The sequence below is a fragment of the Salarias fasciatus genome, chromosome 23 (genome assembly GCF_902148845.1).
Source record: "Salarias fasciatus chromosome 23, fSalaFa1.1, whole genome shotgun sequence".
In the NCBI taxonomy this organism is placed as follows: Eukaryota; Metazoa; Chordata; class Actinopteri; order Blenniiformes; family Blenniidae; genus Salarias; species Salarias fasciatus.
Genome location: NC_043766.1, coordinates 3,391,783 through 3,415,901, shown reverse-complemented (window position 1 = coordinate 3,415,901; position 24,119 = coordinate 3,391,783). Strand labels below are relative to the sequence as shown.

General features: G+C 44.5%; 1 pseudogene; it reads right to left on the bottom strand.

Moving 5' to 3' along the window:
* Positions 1-4,960: 4,960 nt before the first annotated feature.
* The window catches only part of LOC115381979 (FERM, ARHGEF and pleckstrin domain-containing protein 2-like), a 19,326-nt pseudogene continuing 167 nt past the window's right edge, over positions 4,961-24,119 (bottom strand).

Genomic DNA, 24,119 nt, shown 5'->3' with positions numbered 1-24,119 from the left:
AGCGGCACAAGTCCCGCCCCACCCCCGGCCCCAACACAAAACCAACACACACATACAGTGTATTATTTTGTTACTATTTTCCTGCCATACACCGTGTTCATTTTACTTACTCAATTACTCAACCATGGACTGCTGCGTCCGTGAGCCCACATCTCCTGATATTCTTCTGAATATCTTGGCTAATTTGTTTCATGAACCATTTCATTTGCTCCCTGGCGTTTATCAAAACACTGATCACCAAGACTGGGCCACAAAAGCCTTTCAGTATCTTCCCTGAGGTGAGCGTTTGGCTCTTTCAGCAGCCAGTACGTCGCACGGTGCTGTGTGTGATAATATCTGAGTGAACTGAACTGAAGATGAATGAAATTCCTTGTTTCAATAGAACAAACCATATGTTATTGATCCTCTCAGGGAAAACATCTGTAACCTGTGAACGTCCAAGCTCAAGTCTGGCTGTAAAAGTCCACCACTGGTTTAGAATGTCATTAATTTCTAAAGCCTTTGAGCCAGATGTGAATTTCTTTGGGGCCAGTTTTATCCCTTGAACTCTACATAAGACATCTCGGCTCTATAGTATATTTTTATAAGTCAAAAAAAAAGCTAAAGCATCCCTGACCTAACCCTAAACTTGTTTGAGAAGTATCAAAGTGTGGGAGAGAGGCCCTCTCCCATAGAGCTTCAACCTTTTCTTTCACTTCTTGAACTCTATTCCATCTGACATGTTTGGAAAAGTCAGTCCAATGATTATAGTATAAAGTTTATAATGTTTTTCATTTGCCAAACATTTAAATTTTTAACATTTAACATTGAACATGTTTCCTGGTGAAACCATTTCCTGTCTGAATCCCTCCTGAGATGTTGAACTGCATCAGCTTGATCCACTGGTCCAAGAGGCTGATGATCACTGAAATAAGCTCCATGATTCTGAACCACAATAAAGTAGCTGCTGTGGCAGAGGGGACTTTATTTGAAGCCATTTTGTGTAGAAAGGACATTTTACACTTTATTTGTTCTTCAAGTGTCTCTGGACAGATTTTATTGTCTTTCAATTATTTACATGCAGTAGTCTTTGGAGATACTTCAGATTGTAGTACAGCCATAAATCCAGTGCTCCTAAATCTGAAACAGTTTTGTAGTTGTTCCAATTCCTGGACTCATTCAGACTCTATGTTTTGTCTTGTTCTGCCTTCATTAGGACGGTTCAGGCTCCAGAGCTTTCTAGACTGTAAACCAATTTTCTCAGCTCTGTGACTCATTTGTGTTTGTTATTTAATGTGAAGAAATGGAACCTAAAAGCTGAGTTTGAAAGGTTAAAGTACTTCCTGCTTTTTTGACTAATTCACCAAATGAGAGCTGCCCTCGTGCAACAGTTGGAGAAGTTGGATGGATCTGAGGCTCAGTTTGAACGAGTTCAGATCTCAGCAATCTGAAGATCTGACAGGAGCAAAGTGCTTCACTTTTTTCATATGAGAACTGTAGAAAAGCCTTGGTGTCCTGATCCAGAACAATCTGCAGATTCTTGATGCACCAATATTTTGTCCTGTCTGTGGTGGTTGATGGTGTTGATCCAAAACTCAAGCTCCTTAAATGCTTTCTTTACTGAGCTTTAACGAACTGACTTCAATTCTAAGTTAATCATTTGGCTCTGATGTTGAGTCTGTGGAACACTAAATCAACAACCCTACAGAAAGTCTCCTCTGAGTCTGGTTCTACAGAGAGTCTCCTCTGAGTCTGGTTCTACAGAGAGTCTCCTCTGGGTCTGGTTCTACAGAGAGTCTCCTCTGGGTCTGGTTCTACAGAAAGTCTCCTCTGGGCCTGGTTCTACAGAAAGTCTCCTCTGAGTCTGGTTCTAGAAAGTCTCCTCTGAGTCTGGTTTCTACAGAAAGTCTCCTCTGAGTCTGGTTCTAGAAAGTCTCCTCTGAGTCTGGTTCTAGAAAGTCTCCTCTGAGTCTGGTTCTACAGAAAGTCTCCCTCTGAGTCTGGTTCTGCAGAAAGTCTCCTCTGAGTCTGGTTCTGCAGGTTTCTTCCTGTTAAAAAAGGAATTTTCCCTTTCCTGTGTCTCCTCTGGTTGCTCTTGTTCAATAGTTGACCTTTTCTTTCTTTAAGTACCATGAAATGACTGTATTCTATTTGGAGCAATAGAAATAAAATTGAATTGAATTGAATTGAATATTAATAACCAAATAACTGACAGGGATAATTCCTTCACAGTGAATTTCTTGTCTAAACGGATGTTCTCTTTAGTTAGCAGTTGTAATCTGAAGGTAATTTTGTAATACTGAGCAATACGGTAATAACATCTATCAATTCTTAATATCTAGTAGCTATTAATTCTATGGTCATTTATCAATGTCCCATATTTAATGTGTCGTATGCATATTTTACGGGACATACAGAACAGTTGCTGTGGATTATGGTGTTCTGCTCGTTCCACGTTGTGGTGACACCTCCTCCGGCCGTCACTCAGAAAAGGGAAGTATCAGGTGCCTGATCACTGCTTCTGCATGTCATAACGTCAGACAGAGCCTGCGAGCCACTTCCCTGCGGTTCCATTAGCAAAGCTAATCCGACCAGACACCGACAACACATTCACCCATCTGACAAAAACAGTGAGATCCTCTTCAACCACTTCACAGCGGCTTCCCACAATGCTGAGCGTTGTCTGACTGAGGCGCTTTTCAAGGATGGACAGCATGAAAACCCCCTTCCCTCTGGTTTCTGGTTGATGACTCAGGTGCTGCACTTCAGCTGGAGGAAACAGGGTCACATGGTGGCTGTCTGCTCGTTTCAATGTAAGAGAGGAGACGGCTTAATGTCAGACTCTTTAATCTATTCCAAACCAATCTGGGACACTGGAACACAGTTTTATGATGAAGGTGTTTCTGTGAAATGGTCACTCTGAGACGTGCATTACCTGAGATAACAGTATGCAGAGTCAAGTCCTGTGTGTGTGCGACTTACACTTGCTGGTTAAGGTAGTCAGCCAAGCGCAAGAGTGTGGTTTTGACAGCTTCTGATGGCCCAGCTGATGTGGATGTACCGTGCCTCACCGAGACAGTGATCAGCCACGGCCACGCCTTCTCCACTTCCCTAACAGAAAACTGTTTGAGCAGATTTCCTTGGCAGACGAGCAGTAATGGCATTTGTGGGGAAGCGCCACACCACAGGCCCTACTGTTTAGACATGCCTGAGGAATGCCCTGCTTTGTTTGTGACGGCCTGACAGTGAAGCTGCAGATCCATGTTAACGCCGCGAAGATCTGCAGACTGTGGCTGACGCCTCAAGCGGGCCGAGGACTCTGAGAAATGCAAGGTCTCCGGTCCTTATCTTAATTTGACAACATGTGGAGTGAATTTACAAACTTTGTGCAAAAACACCCTGCCTCATTCATGCAAGCATTATACATTTCCCTGGTGTCAGCGAAGATTTGGAATCACACAGTGCGTCAGTTCTGGTTATACAGGTTATGCAGAATATGCAAAACTCATAAATGTTGCATGCTTTAGTAGTTAGCAGCAGCTGACCTACCTCTGCAGCAGGTCTGATAGTCAGAGTGTTAGTCTTCTCTACTGCGGCTCAGCGTTAAGCAACGCAGTAATCCCAAAGCTCAGTGTGTGTCAGAGTAGATGACAGTGTGTTCCTGGAGCCTGGCTGTGAGGCAGTGGTTAGCACTTTGCCCTCACAGTGAGAAGGCCATGGGTTTAAACTCCGGGCCTCAAGGGCCGGTGTATTGCTTCTTTTCAGTCTCTCTCGGTTGCTGTTGGCCTTTCTGTGTGGAGTTTGCATGTTCTTCCATAGTTGTGACCCTAAATTTCCTTAAATCAAGGTGTGAATGTATGTGGTTGTCTGTCTCTGTGTGTTTTGCCCTGTGATGAACCGGGCGACTTGTTCAGAGTAGACCCTGTCCTTGTCTAAATAAACTGAACTGGCTCAGTCCTGTGTTATTCCATTACTCCCACATGATTACTGATAATCAATACAAGTAAAAGTTTCAGTGAAAATCCAAGTCGGCCTTTAAAGGGCTGAATTGAACCTTCTGCCTGGTCAGTTCTGGCCCATGAGCCACATGTTTGGCCCAGTTCGACAATCAGTTGCTTCAGTTGTGGTGATATTCAGAAAAATGGCCATCTCGAAATTTCAGCAGCTTTATTTACAGAGGAATGTGTCCTGCAGAATGAATGGATGAATGTAAACAATGTGCTGATCTGTAAAAAATATATTTCTTTATCTGCATTTACATGAAGTTGTGTTTCACCAATGTGTGATGATCAAATTCTCCAGAAACCTACTTTTCACTCAATGGTAGTACTTGAGAGAACAAAACTCCCACAAAATGATTGAAATAGTGGTTTATTAGTTAGGCGTTTATTTAATAACATGGGGACTACACTGGGGAGCTCAGGAAAACGATCCTGAAGACATCCTACACAATAAATAGGAGAAACACACTGGATGTGCAACAAAGTCAGTCTCTTCCACACACAGGATGTCTGATTGGTTTACATGAAACCTCCATCATCACTTTACCTTAAAAGCTCCAGAGGCAGAGAGAGGGTACGATCAGCACGCACACACACACACACACACACACACACACACACACGCACACAAAGGTAAAGATTCCAGTCTTTGTCGAAAACACACATCCCAAATAGCTAACGCGGTTTGCACGAAGCATACTAATTAAGTCGGCGGTGCCTCCCTGATGCCCGACCGACACGCAGCAAAAAACCTCATCAAGTACCGTTACATCAAATATATTTTAGAGGGAAAAATCTTCAACTTTCACACCGAGTAAACATGTAAGTCACAATGGTACATCCTTGAGCTGTCACCCCTAAGCAAAACAAAACCAGGACTACTTTGGATATTACAGAGAGAAATATAACACCTGCCTACCTAATGCAGAGCATCAGCTTGATAACACCTGGCTGCACCCTTTCATTAACCGTACATTTGATTTTTTTTTTTTTTTTAATAAATACAGCTAGTACCATCATTCCTAATGCTTCACTTGTCCCGATTGCAGCATAAACTCTTCAAAACCTGGCATGTCTCCCATCTCCAACTTGCACTGACACTTCATCTACTCCCCCCGCTTCCCTCTCAGACACTTCAGCACCTTTAAAAGGGGGGGAGTGTGCACATTTTACCGTACCTTCCTTTAACAACATACTGTAATTCTTCTGCAGTAGCAGCACGCTGCACTCTGTAAAGCTTCAGTCTGCATGTACCGTAAAGACAAGCTACAATTTCAAGCTCCCTGTGCAGGAGTTGGTCCCATAAAACATTATTTCCCATCAGTCAGTCTATCATATTGAGCACTACGCATAGAAGAAAAAAAAACAAAGAACAAAAGGATTGCATGTACACATCTCCTTTCATTATATCCTGTATACTGGAGCAAATGTTATCATTTACATCATGAATTAAGCAAAAAACGCACAGACCGTTAAAAAGCTGAGAACTGTTAACACTTTAACCTGCAGTTATCTCCCGGGTTTCTGCTTTTAGTTCTGCTTAGAAACAACACTTGAGTCTTTCAGACGTCCTGGAGGCCCAGCCTGCAGGTGCACAACACTTTTGTTTCAGTTTCCATTCATCTCCATGGGTCCTCCCTTCGGTATGAGCAGCTCATCCGGCCGGTGGTGCTGGCGGCACTCTTTATCACCTCATCCATCTGGCAAAGGAGGACGGCGAACAGTTTATTCAACAGCGCTGGACATGAACGCGCTGCTAGTGATGAGGGGGGGAAACAGAAGCAGGATGGGGGGGAAACGTACCTCTCGAAGTGTACTCGCTCTCTGCTCGGAAAAGTAAACGTGAGACTTGAACTGCAGCTTGAAGACGTACTCCTTGTGGATGTGTCCGACTCCTCTGGCGTGCTGACCGAGTAGCCGAGCAGCGGGAGGCTAGCCAGCGGGAATTCGTCCTGAGAAAAAAACCGCGACGTCACACTCTCCCTCAGATATGAGCGGTTAAAGTAAATACATAAATAAATAAACCTCGATTGTGCTCCAGCAGATATAACATGAACTAATGTGGGTCCCTAACCTGGTGAGTCTTGTAGAAGAACAAGCAGAAGTTGGTGAAAAACCACCCAGAGCTTCTGCCAGCCGTTGCTGTTCTTGAACTTCCGCAGGAGGTAGCCTGAGAGCTGGTTCTGCACAGAGGACAGCAGAAGACATGAGGGTCCAAACAATGCTGAGATACATGGATCAATTATGTCAGTGATCATTGGCGAGCGTGTGTGTCGTGGACTGCTTTGATTTCTGTGCAAAGTTTCACTAATTTTAAATCCTCAAGAACTGAAGAGTATGAAGTTGTTGTAATTTGCCTCCAGCCTCATGCACGTACTGGCTGCTGTTACTGCAGCGGATGACCATAAGTGGACATCAGCGATGAGCTGCCGTCAGCTTGTCCACATCAAACTCTGAATGCAGTCCTCAAACATGAGATATAGCTTCATTTAAAGGAAAAAAATGTGGTTGCACTTAATGGAGACGTCATCCCAATAACTGGGAACGATCGTGTTCAGTAACTGTGGTGGAGTCGAAGATATCTGCAGCCGGGTGGAAATTTTTTTTGTCATCAGAGCAACCAGAAGGATGGAGTGTGAAGCTATTCTGTTGCACATTACAGTTCATATAGATGTGATGTTTTTCAGTTTTCCATCAGGCCATCAGCTCTACGTTGTGGCAAAACAAGATGGCGGAGGTTTTCCTCTGGTTGCAGAAGCCAGACACAGATATCTGCACTGCATTATGTTCGGTCTGTTATTATGTGTTTAGTGAGTGATTTTGCAAAAAACTGTTTATGTTTTTGGTAAAATTAGTAAATGTCAGACATATACTACAGTGCAACACATTATTCAACCAGTTTCCAGACTTTCTGACATGCATTATGCCGTTACTATGAGCATGCATTTAAATGGAAACACTGATCACTGCAGCTTTTACAAGGCTTTTAGCTTGCAGCTCCAACTTAACGCTCATACAGCATTCAATCTAAAATTCTGCAGACCTAAAAGCAGCAAACGACCAAATGTGAACCAAACGAAAACATTAAAAGACAATGTAGTTCACTTTCAAAAATAAGCTTTAAGAGTTTTAGCTTGTATCCAGTTACACTGATCTCTATTCAGGAAGTATTTTTTTCCTGCAGTTTACTAGAACAATTAATCTGATATTATCCAAGAATGGAAACTTTATCATGATTGACAGCAGCTATAAATGGATTGAACAAGTTCCCACACAAGCAGAATGTTGAATACTGGGATTCCGAGTATTTTGGCTTAACCTTCATGCACCACATGCTCAAAATCCTCTTTGTTTATACTGTGTTTTAACTTTTGGAGTTGATATTTAATTAAACTTTCCAAGTTTAAATAATCTGCACATCATAAGGAAATAGGGCTGCAGTACTAAATTCAGCTCCACATGTAAAGAGCTGTCTTGTTGTTTGACTGCACTAATCCCGGGCTCTAATAACACTGTGGAAAATCTCGGTGATAAAGTTACAAGCCAAACTCTGCAGAGTATACATCCTGAATAGTTATACAAACAGTTTCCTGCTTCAACTTAGACTGATTCGCACCAATGGTGTGCTTCCCCTGGTTTGTTTTCAACCTGCATGACATTTCATAAAATATTGTTGGACTGCTACAATTAAACATAAGTCACAGAGCTTTCACTGCTTTTACTGATTGTCTCAATTGTTTCTCACTGTCATTATTTAAGTTTCTGCATGGGTGGTGGCAGTTCTGTTCTTTCAGCTCTTACTCTACAGCAGCTCTCTTTCAAAGGTTATCGGATCCAGTACCTGGTTCATTCGCAGGTAATCAGTGAGTGAGAGGTTCTGGTTTCGGTACCAGCAAACGTGTGTGATGGTGTTTGGCCTTTGGCCCTGACCGAGGAGATAACGAGGAGGAAGTTCTGGCGAGATGGCCGGAGAGCCGAAGACTGAGAGAGGGTGAAGAGACACAAGGGAGGAAAGGGTGCAGAGACAAGTGTTAGCCATGTTAGCTCTGAGGAGGAACAGAGGAGGACAGACAAGAGGCAGCAGGGAAATCCCTCCATGTCTGTGGACTCAAAACATCAGCGACAGAGAACATTTCTTGCATGCACATCGTTACAAAGAACAAGAGGGTCGGCTATCACGTCATCGATCCCAGAGTGGAACCGACCTCTGTGAAACAGCAGAGACACAAGCGGGGAAAAGAAGGGTTAAAAGGTTCAGAAAGTCAAGATGAGCCACTCAGAGGAACCTGAAAGCCACGGATGCATCCATGAAGCCTAGTGTGTGTGTGTGTGTGTGTGTGTGTGTGGGTGTGTGTGTGTGTGTGTGTGTGTGTGTGTGGCAGAGGAGGAGTACCTCCACAGCCAGGCTGTGATCAGACATAGACACGCTGGTGTTGCGGTGCCAGCACACATGCATAGTGGTGTTGGCACGGTGGTGTGTCTGCTTGTCCAGAGAGGTGCGGGAAGAGTTCATGTCGTCCTCGGACTCCTGCTCCAGCGAAACCTCGTCGGACGATCCTAAACGGGGGTGAGGAAAGGAGGGGAGGAGGAGGAGGAGGAGGAGGAGGAGGAGGAGGGGGTGGGAAGTTGTTTGGAGCAGAGGGATCAACTCTCACAGGAAATTTGTCTCTTGTGTTACACGGAGGAAAACGAGGCAAACAGAAAAACAGAGGGTGTGTTTGCACTATTCTCACGAAGGTCAATGGAAAGCTCTTACGGTTGGAGTGATCGTTGAGGCCAGCGTCGAGGAAGATGCTGGATTTCTCCTGAGACTTCTTGGCCATGTCGATAGCCAGGTTCAGATCCTCAATCCACTTCCCCATCTCCACCTTGGAGCTGCAATCACAGAAAGAAAGAAACACAAACAAACACACACACATAGAGATTTACTTGTAGACGTAGTCACAAGACAGGAGCTACCATTCAGGATTTGAAGGCACACTCACCTGGCGGCCACGACGATCGTCCTCTGAGCCGAGTAAATGGTGAAACAGTGAGGGACGGACCACTCGTTCTCACTCTCCTCTACCTGCAGACGAAGGACAGAGCGGTGGTGAACATTAGCCACATGGAGCAAACGGCTGCAGTGCGCTGACGGCGGTGTGAACAAACGCTTCAATTCAGTTATTTGTTCTCTCCGAGAGTCCAGCTTTATTTGCTGTGATTGCTTTGAACATCTTTGGAGGTCTTTTCCAACGCCATGCGGAGTGATTTGTGGTATTTTTATGCATTTTTATGCACGTTAGGAAAAGAAAGAAGGAAAGCAGTCACAGAAAGACCTGCACAAAGAGCACCTGTAGTTCTGCAGTTAAAACCAAGGATGGCGATGTTTACTTGAAAAACCACAATCAGCTTTGAAAAGTGGATGCTTCACTGTGCGCTGGCTGCTTTCTCGTCAATGAACAATTCGTATACATATCCGTGAACGCCCTGTAGTGCAGACACACATGTTTGTGCATCTTGTGCAATCTCCTAGGTATGCTCTTCTGCTCTGTCTACACAGGCATGGGAGAAGAAGGGAAGGGTTCGGGCATCCGAGCTGGCAGAGCTCAGAGAACTTACCGGTGCATCCAGCACTATGAGCTGCAGCCGGGAGTGAAGCAGAGACACGCAGAGTTAGGAGACCCACGCCCTCCCTTCTCAACACATCGCAGGCACGTTCATGACACCCTAATCCAACACGTCTCTTCTACAGCTACCGGCTAATCTTCTTTACAGGAACCGTCAGCAGAGGTCGACTCACAATCATGCCGTGGAGGGGCAGCTGTCCGTGCACCTTGAACTGATTGGTGGCCGTCACACCTTTACTGGTGTAGAGAAGCATGTCCGAGAACTGCAGGGTCAAAAGCAAACGTTACAAGTTGTCTGTTTATAAATGAGCATGAAAGCTGGAACAGCTCAGTGGTGCAGCTCTGCACTAACCAGGAAAAACATTCTCTGCTGCAGCCCCTTCTTGGTGAGCTTGTACAGACACCCCTCTCGGATGAACTCCTGCACACAGACAGCTTGTCAGACACCATCTGCACAGATTGCACAGTTTCCCTGCTCCATCTACTGTCGGCTAAGCGTCACTGCACTCACTCTGCCCGGCGCTGTCAGGTTCTCGATGCCGATCAGGTCTCTCTGCAGCTCGGTGAGCTTCTGGAAGTTCTCCAGGCGGATCAGGCTGCTCTGAAGCTGAGCGGCAATGTCTGCCACTTCCTTCAATGCCTCTGCAGAGAGTGGGGGAGAAAAAAAATTAATGAGAAATCAAAGCAGCTATATCAGTGACCTGCCTCCATTTTGTCATTGCTCTACAGATATGGCTGTGCCCACTTTGTCTCAAGGCTCTACAGCTTGAAAACTGTTCTCTCTACACCCGGTTCACGACATGGCGACGAACGACCCGTGCAGCCAGGAGCTGAACTCACCTTTGCAGTCGTCGTGGTCGCGGTGGGAGGGGGAGTAATGTTTGCACAGCCTCTCCAGGATGAGCTTGTAGTGCATGAGGCGCTGGATGGGCTTGAGCAGGAAGGTGTTGAGCGGCAGGTAGCAGACCTTCTGCAGCTCAAACTCTTTGTACACAGTCTCCAGCTTCTTCAGCCTCTTGGAGGCTTTCTCCAGCTCCGTCAGCACCTCGTGTTTCTGCAGGTAGCTGGTGAATTCCTGAGGACCAAAGAAAAAGACATGACATGCAGTCCAACTATGAATCGCATAAACAAGAGGAGCTTCCGACGCCAGAGATACGGCGGCGTTCCCACCTTAAGAGCACACATGTTCTTCAGCATCACGTCGCCGATCCGTTGGTAGTCACCTTTCACGTGAGCGTTTGAGCGTCCCTCCCTGAGGAAATATGCAGATTGTGTCTCTTTTTCAGCACGAGAAGAGCATCGATGCATCGAGCCGCAAAAATCGCACGGCCAACAGGGACGGCGTCTGCACCCACCAGAGAGCCAGCCTCTGGTCCAGCTCCTTCAGGAAGCCCCGGTGGAACTCGTAGATGGGGTCGATGTTGGAGAAGAGCAGGGTCATCAGGCCTTCGGGCATGGCGTTTTCTTTAATCACAGCACTGCGGAACCACTGGTAGGAACACAAAGGAGCAATCATGACCAACAAACAGGCACGTCCAGCACACAATGAACACTGAAAGCTGAAGAAGAGAAGGATCTGGTCTCACAGAGAAGAGCAAACAGTTTTCAACAGTTTCCAACAAGACAAGCTTGAACGTGTATTTATTTAAATATCATAGGATTTTTCAAAATGGACCTATTTGTATATTTTGCAAACAACATGCTTAAAATTAGTCATTGTTGAAATTTCTTCTTGTTGTTGTAATGACTGCAGGTTTTGGGATGTTTGTGACAAATGTCAGCGACACAGTTCAAGAAAGAGAGACTCACCACGGTGATGACCTCCAGGTCCTTCAGGTACGTCCGCTCTGTGGTCAGAATCTCTTTGGCAATAAAGTAGGCTTTATCGGTGGGATATCGCTGCAGGAGGGACATGGATGCTCAAGTTGAAATCTTACACGTGAAACACACACTGCAGGTCAAGCACCAGCCGAAGCTTCACATTTCACAGTGCGTTGTGTGATTTTTGGGTTTGTGAATTGGGGGTGATTGCTGGCAGTGTACCTTCCTCCTGCCCTCCTCCTCCTCCTCTAGCCTGGCATTGCTGCCCACCTCGCTCAGGATGGGGCTTTGCAGGGGCGACGGCGCCTGTCCCGGCAGACTGAGGGTGGACATCTGGAAGGAGGGCGACAGGCAGAGGGGCTCCTTGGAGGTGAAGGGTGAGAGCTGGGGGCTGTCCACCACCGTGTCTGCTGAAGAATTGAAAAAAAACAAACAGGAGTTGAAACTTCACAAGGATGTGCAATTCAGTCCCTCTAGTCAAATATAAATAATGCTCAACAGCCTTTCAGGGTAGGCTGATAAATGTCTCAACCCCACAGGATAAAGAGCTCCACTCATACAGGACAGGCCTGATCTGTTAAAGGTAGGTGGGGCTTAAATCAGCGATCAGTGCTGCTAACATGCACATGTGTGACACTTTCACAAACTGTTTATTTGCAACTACACAAGGAAGACCCAGGACCATCGACGGCTATTCTTGTTTTCCTTTTACAATCGTCTTATTTCCTCTGAGGGAAAGAGACTGCGGAACATTTCCAACTCAAACAGCGGTCCATCACACAACCGGCCACAAATGAAAGGCGAGACTGCAGACTCCACCAGAGAAAGTAATGGCTCCCACATTTCTCCCTTCTGCTTCCATTGTTTTCAAAACTCCCCACATGATGGACTAATGATAAAACGTAATTAATACAAGGCTGATCCCATTTCGGAGCGGCGGCCCGGCTACTTGTGTTCAGTCTGTGAGCTTTTCCACACACCAGCGACACAAGCAGAAGACAAAACCAGCAGACAAACGCCAGCCCATTCTCTTCACTGAGTCATGGGTCACCACAGCTGTTCTTCCACTTGTATTAGAGAAAAAAAAAAAAAAAAGAAAAAACAGGGGGAAGGCTGAGGGAGAGGGAAAGAAGAAAAAAAAGAAAAACTCGACCCGGAAATAATTGCTCAAGCAAAAGACTTATCAGGAATGTGGCTTGTCTGGAGGGCAAATAGTTGTTTATAGTTTATTTGAAGTGCCCCCATAGGGAATGTCTGCAGAGGAGAGAGCGGCTGCAGGGTTCAGCAACGGAAAGGACGCACGGCTTTCTTTCTCTTTCTCTCTCTCTCTCTTTTTTTTTTTTTTTTTGCTGTAAAATGACTTGGCACAGTGCCTGGCCAAACAGTGAACACACACTCAGCTGGAATTAGGCTGGAGAAATCTTGTGTACAAGTCTGTCCCAGCCCTCCCCCTCTCCCTAACGGCATAAGAGCCTGTAAATCAGCGTATTGACTCTCTGCAGGACCACACAGACCGCAGCTTTTTAACAGCATCCAACTTATTTAAAAGGCACAAAGAGCAAGTATTTAAAACTTCTTTGCACACATTTTACCAGTGAAAGTTTACTAGAAGGACAAACAGAGATAATTAGAGTCTTTCCTCTTTAATCTGAAATATTAACTGGGACCAGTTGTGTATTCTCACATTATTATCTACAGTCGTCTGCTGCAGGCACAGCAGCCAATAAAGACACGAGACTGTTGTGAAAGTAGGAGCACTGACAATTAAAAGTTAGCATTTTTAAAGTTGACGTGTGTTGTTTCAGACGAACTCACGAGCTGCAGAAAGGCAGGGAGAAATAAAATAAACAGTAAAGTATTTCCTCATAAAGAAAGCGTCTAAGTCTCTTCTGGTCACATCGCTATCGTCCCTTATCTCAAAAAGAAGTTTAAGTCTGACATTCATGGTACCCAAAAGTGATTACTTTATTCTTGAGTGGATAAACATACAAACAAAGTACAAATTGTTTATAATTAGTAAATATACAGAATTAAGTGATGATTACTTGGTGCCTAAGTGCAGTTAGCTAATCTTCAGCCCATCAATAAATCTTTAGTTGAGAGGTGGCAGACATTAAAAAAAAGCCATGGAGAGAAAATCTTTATCAGAAAAGTCAACTCTTCAAAATTTGCATCTGAAACAGAACGTTTCACGCTCTCCGCAGGTGTCCACCATCTCAGAGAGATCGGAAATACACTTCTGATAAGTGCCATCCTTCAAAATGACAATGAGAACAGGCGAGTATCATTCACAGATATTCTGCAGGACAAATAAAAATTAAAATACCCCCCAAAAAAACAGGAACACACCTGAGATAAAGGCATACTGAGAGAAAGTAAGTGCTGTAAGGCACTGCGGTGCAAGTGCTTCAGGCAGAATGACATTCTGTAACATGTACACACAAAAAAATACAATTTAAAAAAATGTAGAAAACTTAAGATTGACTTCAGCTTCATAATAGCGGACCCTCCAGCTCCAGGCTGCTCTCTGTGGATGACCTGGAGGCTTCTATTGGTGAGTTGAGAGACTGCAACAAAGTGAAGACTGGACCTACAAAACACGCAAAAAACACTGAAAGCCTACTGTTTAGTCTGTCTGGTGAAGCACTGAGGACAAAATCCACAGATTCAATTGAAGCTAAAGATATTTCTGTTAAAAATGTTGGTAAAAGTAGAAACACTGTTGCATTCATTCAGATTAAATTGTGTCTTGATGTTGGGAAAGTGCCAATAATACTCCTCAGCCTATCTCATCGAACATTCATTCTTTCATTTTATGAACCTCTTGTCCCGTTATATACCGTGCTGGAGCCAATCCCAGCTTGATGCTGGCGAACGCAGGGTCCACCCTGGACAGGTCGCCAGTCCGTCACAGGGCCAACACACCGGGACACACACACTCTCAACGAGGGAACATTCAGGGTCAGAAATTAACCTCACATGCATGTTTTAAGACCGTGGGAGCAATCTGGAGTACCTGGAGGGAACCGGGCACACACAGGGAGAACATGCAAACTCCACACAGAAAGGCCTCTGGCCGGTATTCGAACCCAGGATCTTGTTGCTGTGAGGCAAGAGCGCTAACCACTGCGGAGCCATACGACAGCCAGGTAAACATATATTTGGATATTCACACAATTTTCAGCATTTTGGCTCCATGGATTAGAACTGAAATATCTTTTAGCTCCTTTTTAAAGAAAACTAATGTCACTAGTGGGCGCTCATCTGCTCCATGGCCAAGTCTGCATCACAGACTATCTGCAAATTGGTGCAAGAAATAACTCGACAAGAAAAAAACAAATCTGCAAAAATCCAAAATATGCCAGTAAGCCAAACAAGTGTGATGAATAACAAAAGAATATTTTCTCTGATCAAGAAAACAAAAATCCTCAGTTGGATCAGATCAAGAACGCTCCGCAGGAAGTCAATATGTCCGTGTTGAAATCAACAGTCAAGACAAGACTTCATCAGAAACGATAAAGAGGGTTCTGCACAAGGTGTAAATCATTAGGGAAAACAAACAAACATAAAAGTACAATTCTGTAAGGTCTCATGGTCAATTGAGAGGAAGATCAACTTGCCCCACAATGAGGGGAAGAAAATGGTTTCAGGGAAGTGAGCATGCACGGCTACCAAAGGAACTGGCTTGATTTTATTTAACGAGGACACAATGAAGTGCTTCTCATGTCCCAGACTGTCAGGTGACAAGCAACCAAAGAGCTTTTCAAAGCAACAACGTTCTGCAATGGTCAAAGTCAGCCTGACTGAAATCTAACTGAGGCCATTTTCCCGTCAGTTCTGCTTCTTCTTAAGAACGAGCGTCGACGGAAGACGGCCGCAGCCAAGTCCTTGACAAAATATCATCAAGGCTCAAGCCTTTCAGTTTTCATCAACTGCCAGGGATTTGCAGCCAAAAAAATATGCAAAAGTAACAATTTAATTAATTATTCTGTTGGTTTCTACAGTTGCCTTTTGGTATTCCTACTGAGGTCACATGACTCGGCTGTTCGTACCACCAACTCAAAGCTGGATGTCTGCACATAGAGAATACCTCGATTGCTTCATTTCAAATTCATGGAGGTGGTGTCGAGCGCTGCACCAGTGAAACTGAATCAATGTCCAAACAATTCAGCTGGCCATTAATATCTCATTCCCAGATCTGTGTGCACTAATAAAACAAATAAACACACATCTTTTAATACTGCATTAACTCTTTGACCTACACTGATCCAAAACTTGTTTTTTTTCCACTGACTTATACCTTATGCAATGTTGGCTTCTCTTACTCCACACTAGATTTAATAACAATTACTTTGAGAGACCAGCTGACAGCAGGTGTGGTTTTCAGGCTCAGGAGGTGAATTAAACTTTTACAAGTAAAGTCCTGTGCACAATAACGCACCAGAGACTCCTCAAAGTCACCACAAAAAGTTTAACACAACAAAAGTTACTAGAAACTGAGTAACTAATGTGCAAAAGAACCCCGCTTCCTACCAATCATCAGAATAATAATCTACTCGATACTCAGACTCAGGTAGGCGATACCAAAACTCCAAACACACTGAATGCTATTCGCATAGAAGAGACAATGTAACTGTACCTGAAACACAAGATTAGTACCGTCTGCAGGAAAAGGACTTCTTTAATTTGACCAAAAGCTTGACAGGCAGTACGATGCTCTGTGTCGTAGCTTCCATTGTTAGATAGAACCCGGTGCATCATTCGCTACAACACAAACTTTACTAAACTACCTTGCCTAAAAGGATACATTCATGTTGATTCCTCGAAAGTGGTGTGAACAGTGAACGTTCCGGCTCGTGTGCTCACTGTCTACATTCTTCACTGGAGCTCAGCGCAAACCACAGATGCTCGTTTGCTCCAGCTTTGGCGTAACATCTGCTTTTCAGACTAATATTGAGCTACCAAACAAGTCACCTACCACGGACGAGGGACTGATGCTGGTACCAGCTTCAGCCAGCAGGTGGCGATGAAGCACAGAAGAGGACATGTAAAAACAGCTTCATGCCAGAGGCCCGCAAGGAGATGTTAACCTGTTTTTACTTTTAACCCTGAGATTACACCACGAAATTAGTCATCGCTAAATATTACACTGCACAAGAATAAGAAGTTAGATTCATATCACAAATAGTGATAGAAGCACAGTGTGAAGTCGCCTATCCCTTTTTTTAAATTTATGGTATAAATCTAAAACTATACAATAACTACAAGTTGGAAATGGCTTCAATCAAAACTAGAGGTGTTAGTCGATCATCTGTAAATTAATCACTAATAAGTGAAACGGAGGGTGATATTCTCATAATAATCGATCATTTCTCAGTATTTGAACTTGGAATATGTAGGCTTCTCAAGCGTTCACAAAAAAGTTAATCAGGATGTTTTCTTTTATTTGATAAACATTTTATAAAACTATGTGCTATTTTGTGCATTAGTTTTTTAAAAAGAAGCAACACATGCATGCAAAGATGTAAAGTTACCAAGTAAAAGAAAAATGGTTTTGCATCTTTCAACATTTTTGTTTTGTAGTCTTAATGTCTAGATACTGTGAAGAGAGATATTAAATTATAAAGGCCACTACTTCACAAGCCAAGCCTCACAAGAAGACAAGGAGTGATATGAAAACAAAAGAAGGCAAAAGCAATGCCAGTGACACCAGGCCTACACACTGCTCCAACTGAAAACAAAACAGCAGGAATTATGCTGTGAGGGGACACCAGACATTTCCCTTCAGCCTTCAGAGAGACGCAGCCATACAAGCCACTGGCTCACATTTTTATTGGCACCTATTTTCAACAGCTAAAATTAACTTAAAAGCTGAAGCTCAGATTAAGGTGTTGTCAGTTTTAAATTGTTAAATGACTTTCTGCTTCTATTTGATTCCAAATCACCTGGTTTCTACACAGTTGAAAAGTCCTGGACCAACTCAAGTCCTCTACATTTTAACCTGTGGGGATCCGGAGGGTTCTGAAAGTGCCAGGGACTGCAGGTTGTGGCACTGTAAGAGGAAGCCCTCGATTCCGCTACTCCCCGTCAGAGGGTTACTGTAGAAGAGGTTTTGCTCGGGGGAGGACGCTGTCGGAGCCCCAGTCAGAGTCGGAGTCCGAGCTGCCGTTGCCGGAGCCCTCGGTGGCGGTGGGCGGGTAGCTGAGCTGCTCTAGCTGCTCCACCAGGTCGCTGAACTGCACCGCCGAGCTACTCTCGGAGCGCACCGAGCACGCCGGGAAGTTGACCATGGAGCTGGCCTCCGACTGGATGTCGGAGCCCGGCAGGCGGAGCGAGGAGGAGTCGGGCCCCCGTAGCCCCCCGACATCATGGACTCGCCTGCAGAGCTAAGCCCCAGGTTGTCCAGGGAGCTGCACTCGGAGCGGTTATTCACCAAGGAGCTGGTCTCAGAATGACCCACAATGCTATCGGGGAACGCGTTGGTGTTCCCGTTCAGGTCCTCGATCCCCACGCTGAATATTCTATCTTTGCCGAGGTCGGATTCAACGCCAAAACCAAACTGATCTACTCTGTCATCCAGCCCAAAGGAGTACGCCTCCGCACCGCCGCCGTAAAAAGAAATCTCAGTGGGGTCATCATCGATGAACTCCTCGGTCACCTGCAGCGGCGAGTTGGACATGGAGAACATGGGATTCTGCCTGGTACGTAAGAGCTCCGCCTCAAATGCCTCAGGTGTCAGAACCCCGGTTCTCTTCCCCCCACCCACAGAGCACCCCGTACCCCTTCTCCCCCCACGTTCATGATCCTCATTGCCATTTCTGGAGTGCTGCGACTGGGAAGTGCCGCTCTCTACACACACAAACAAGGGGCTGCAGTGTCCTGCTGCCAGACTGCTGAGGGCACCTGGAAAAGGGGAGGTGGCCTGGACAGGTTCTTCCTTCGGAGGGGTAGGGGGTCTGGTGGTGGCTTGCAGAGGGGACTGAAGCTGCTGCTGCTGCTGAAGAGATGGTGGAGATGGGCTCACGGTGGATAAAGGTTGGGGCTGAGGTTTCAGTTCTGTTCGGGGCAGAATGTTGGAGATGTGGGCTGAGTGGAAGGACACGGTGGAGGAAGGGGAGCCCGGGGCCCGGAGACTGTCATTGAAGGACAAGCTCTGAAAACATGAAAGCAACACAAACACGAAGGAAAACACTGAGTGAAGGAAGACACCGAAATACAATCTTGTAGGACAATCCAGGAAAGTTACTCCAACTCACCTGTTTTGGCACATCTGTCGCGAGGGAGCGAGCAGACATTCGGATTCGACTGTTCCTCCTGAACACACAAAACATCGTCGTGTCAAAATCGCTACTACGACTGTACGTGGACACAATGTGTTAAAATATGCTAGAAAGAAGGAAAATAAAGAGCCATATCCGATATGCACACACACCTCTGATATGGGGTTCGCTTTGCACCGTTTTCCTTGACGTAGTCCACAAGCTGCTTCTGGGTCCTTCCACTGGCAGAAAGAGTTCAAATCACATTAGAGAAGACCGGCAGGACATTTTTCTGAGGTGACTGAACAAGAAAGGCCCAGCGCTCCTGCATTACAGCAGACATGAACACCCGATACCTGTATCTGAAGGAGGAACCTCGGTGAACAGGATGGCTTTGGATTTGGGTTGGGGTTGGTCGAACAAACGGAAGAAGGAGTGGTACTCCACACAGATCTTCCAAAAGATTTTACACTGGTCTCGACTGCCCATGAGAAACTCCAGAGTATCCTGGTGGGGGCCCTACAGGAGCGATTGATCAGAACTCAATGAGGGTCCAGTTCGTCTTCACAGAGGATTTGCTATCCAGACTTTTTAATCTTTGTCAAGACAAAAGGGATGACTCCCTCCAAGAATACATACATGGACTTCAGGGTGAAGCTTGATAAGGAACGCTTCCTTTTGAAGCTTAGCTTGCGAATCTTGGACCAGTTGAAGGTGTTTATCTTTGTGTTAGCCTTGGGAATGAAAAGTCAAATAGAAAATGAGATGGTGTCAAAACATCATGGTACTCAAGCAAAGCTGATACGAAGACAGTAACCACCTGAAAAACCTGGAGCCCCATGTGTGCCACAGCCAGATTGATCTTGGTGCCTTCCCGATCAGCCGCTGGGTGGAAGCGGACGCCGTACAGTTCCAGTTTGCGTGCAATTTCCAGGATTTGGAAATCTGATTCAGCAGGAGTCTGGCCCCTGGTGCAGAAGACAGGACAGGACGACGGGTCACAATCCGACCACCTGAGTTTATTACAGAGTGGCTGGATGAACGGAACCTCTAAAATCCACCACAGTCCAAAGCAAAACAATGTCATTAAATTAAATGTTGGACCGCCATGAAGCTGGACAGGTGGTGGCAGAGCGGCTCCAGCTGAACCCTACTGCAGGATGAACAGAAGAATAGTGATGTGCTTGCAGCTCTCACTAGGCATGGAGAGGAGCTCTAACGCCACAGAGGCACGAGATAACTTTTATTTGTTCGATCCCGGTGACGTGACGGAAACATGACAGTCTACCCGGTTAGTGCAGCGGTCGACGCTTTCACACCAAACTGTCCTATTTAGACCAAACTACTGCAGCTCATTTAAAACTTTGTCTGTAAATATTCACTCAGGAACCACAGGAGTGTAAAAGGTCTTCCATCCTGAAAGCCTGGGAAGTTTTTATTTTTATTTTTTTCAACAGAGCTCAGCCGTGCAGCCACCGACACCTGTCATTTCACACCAGTTTCAGTCTTCTTCTGTGCCTGGAGCTGATGTCCATATAAACAAATCTCAGAAAAGTTGGTGTCAGCTGATGGGAGCAGAATCCAGAGCAGCTTGAAGCTAAACCTTAAAACGAGCTCTTAGCAAACCTCTAATTCAACTAACCATCAACAGAGGTTCCACTTAGACCAAAATGCACACCAACAATGAACCTGCAGACTTTCAGAATAAGGTGACTGGATAGTTGATTACGAAAACACAGTAACCTCAGCTCCAACAGCTGTTTAAACCCAAAAAAACCCTCTTTTTGTAAATAGAAATCCCCATTTATCGCACAATGTTGTAAATGAATCATCATCTCCAATAATATTTGCAAAGACATGAATATTGATTACAAGTTTATGTGCACTGTGCATTCGTGCTCTCTGCACGTTACCATATCCAGTCAGTCAGATGAGTCCGGTTGCAATAGATCATCTTTTGTTAATATTTCGCTCATTCTTTAAAACATTACACACAAGAAAGTCAACAAACTGCTCCATTTGGAGGACCCAGTGCTTCAGTTTTCGGTGATATTAAGGACCAGTATGCAGAAATGAAGTCCACAGGAGCTGTTCAGTCCTTTATCTAGTAGAATCACCGAAGGAGTAGACTCACACAATGACAAATACCTGGTAAGAAAAAAAAATGTTGCTATCTGTGAGCATGACGCCAATCAGCAGATAAAGGGGTAAGAAAACACACCGACAGAGGATCAGTGGCTGAAGACCGTGAAAGATAACCTCTTATGGGAAAGCTAACACACACTCCAAGAAGCACAACTAGGGGAAAATGGAGGAAATTTATGGTTAACATGACTGAAAAGGAAAATACAGGATTGTTCTAGGGTTTGTATTTATATTTGTATATAAAGGAAATATTTAAATCAAGACTTCAATGTGAAAAACAAATTAAGAATTGTGATTATAAACACGAGTCGCAATCCTGACATGTTTATAAAGCGCAGTTCAAATTCAAAGCGGTCTGCTGTGGTGAACCAACTCGATGGTTAGAGCTTTAACATTATTACATTCAGTAACACTGGCAGTAATTGGCAGTTTCCTGTGATTTAACAGTTTAACCGTTGAAACAAACTGAGACAGTATCGTGTCTTGTATGCGGAGCAGTGTGACCCTAAATCCCTTATAACTTCCAGGATTTGACAGGCGTTATTTAAAAGCGTGTGATTACAACCCAACCGCATGTTAGGAAGACATATCCATCCAATCATTACCCCATTCTAATTTTGCTCATCCGTTAAGCAGTGAAATCTCCTTAGGGCCCTCCCCTGCCCCACTGGCCTTATGGCTAATAGAGCGGCCAGGGCCGGGGATTAGGCCAGGGGAACCTCTGCTTGTGCTTCCACGCTGGCAACCGGGGGGAAGAGATTAGCACAAGTCTTTAGAGCCACGTTATGCGCCGGGCTGAAAGGAGCCCCTCTTGGCTACGGGATAGCTCTGTGCTAACAAGGAGGCTGGTGGTGGGAAAAGTGCAAAAAAGAAAAAAAAAAAAGGTGTGTGTGTGTGTGTGTGTGTGTGTGTGTGTGTGTGTGTGTGGGGGGGGGGGGGGGGGGGGGGGTTGTAAGACAAAATAGGAGGAAAACCCCACATTATGGTTGTTTGATAAGAATACGGAGCTGTTTGAGGTTGAGCTGCCTCATTACAGTGAATGCTTTGCTCAAAGCCACAAAAAAAAAAAAAAAAAAAAAGCAGACAACACCGTCCAGGTTGTGGTTGACCGTCAAACATGAGCGTTTGGAAGAGACTGGACTGCTCATGATAAGCAATCAACGATGGAGGCGCAGACTTCAGAGAATTCACAATGATCTGAATGAAAGTTGACCATCGACTGAGGTTAGGATGTCTGACTGATCGCAGCTCATTCATACAGTTTACACCGGCAGGTTTTTATTTGAGGTTATCATCAGTTCCAACTTGCTTGACTAATAATACAAATATCAGGGAGAGAATTTGACGACGGATTTGACCCTGAAGTGATTTTCTCGTGCGGGATGGATAATGTTTTCATTCCGGAGGGTTCATGACATCTGAGACAAGAACACTTGGAAAGAAGAACCTTCTTCCCTCACATCAATCAGCAGGTTCGACATCTAAGACAAAGTTTTCCCAGAAAGCAACACACATTCATACGTTTTTAGAATCTGGCTACAAAGCGGTAAGAGTTAAAGCACTGGGAAGCAGACATAACTTCCTGTGCCGTTCAGTCCACAGTGATAAATACCTCATATTGTATAAAAACAGTGGAGATGCATTCCTGCAATATCATACATATCTGAGCAACTTGCAACTCGGGTAGCTGCACTTTTTGAGCACATATAACATTTATTATGACTAAAACAAACCAAAAAAATGCAAAAATATATATTTTTTATCAGTTAATAACCAAAATTAATGGTGAATTAATATAAAAACTGAAAATGACTAAGATGATGGAGCACATCACAGCACTGGTATTTAAAATCTGTACAAAGTTCATTGTAAGGTTTCCTTATAAATACATTTAATAGTCAGTAAAGTATTTCTGGACTGAGGACTAAAAAAGTCCTCTGATAAAGATCTATTCCTGCCCATGGCATTACCGTGTGAAGAAAGCATCAATAAAATTGACTGAATTTGCAGTTTATTCATTTTCACAGCTTTGCTTTGAGTAATAGACGCTGCAACAAGTTCGGTAACAGCGAGTCATTTAATAAAAAATACATGTTGAAGGCTGCTAAATCCTGCAATCAGCCTGGCTTTAGAAGTTCACACCATGCAGCAACGCCAGAACAAACTTTATGATGAGACTGCACTTATTTTTCTTTCACATGTTAAAACACAAATGGAGGCACATTTCAAATGTGCTTGCTCCCCTTTGCTCTGAAACAAATGGAAATCGTGAGTTGTGTCAGAATCTGTATTTAATGGTACAAATTTTATGGTTTGGACTTTTTAATGGGTAAATACATTCACATCTGGGGTGCAGCATATTTTGTACCCATTTCTATTTCAGCATTTTCTTTTCTTTTTCTTTTTGGTTTTTATATGCAAACAATGGGTGTTATTTAAAAAATTAAAAAGTCCCGGGGGTATTAAAATTAAATCTGAAATACTTTGAAATACGATTTCCTTCTGCTTCATGCAGATTTAAAAATGCAGTCATGCCGCATCTCAAACAGGAAGTTTTAGTCTTTGTCCAAATAAGTATTCATTGGTGACTGTGGCAAGATAAAAATGAATTAAAGCCACAGAAAATCAGAAAATGCTCCACCGTCATGCATCAAATTCCATTCCTGGTCCCCAGGTTTTTTTCTTCTTCTTTATAATCCTGACAACTGACATGTAAGTATGAAGCTGAACTAGTCCTGGACCCATAACCAACTTAACCTAACCTAGCCTAACCACATCCTCTTTCATCACGAGTGTATCTGCTGTAAACACCAGCAGCATCTGAGAGTTGTGGATTTAGAACTATAATGCAGCCCTGGAACAGACCAACAAAACTCCACAGCTCCACACATAACAATGTAGGCCTCAAACACAAAGCAAACAGCATGTCTGAATCCGGCATGTCTGATCTTTCAACAGCGTGTCTGTTTGTTTGTAGCTTCACACAGTCATACTGTCTTGATTTGATCATTTGAGTCGAGTCGGGCTGCAGCGCCGAGCTCATGCCACTGATACGACCGTTGGAAGGACTCACGATCGACGTAAGAGGAGGAAACACAGACAGACATGCTACAAGATGCTATTTTTTGGAGTTATGGGCCCAGAAAAAGCCACAATCAGCGGGAGAGTTGACTGACTCTGAAACGATCCCAGCATGGCGGCTCCATACAGCGGTAAACTCACAGATGTCTGCGGGCAGCTCCATGATCCCTCCTGCACTTTCTCTGGTAGGGCAGCAGCTTGTTGTCATAGGTAATCCCTGTCTG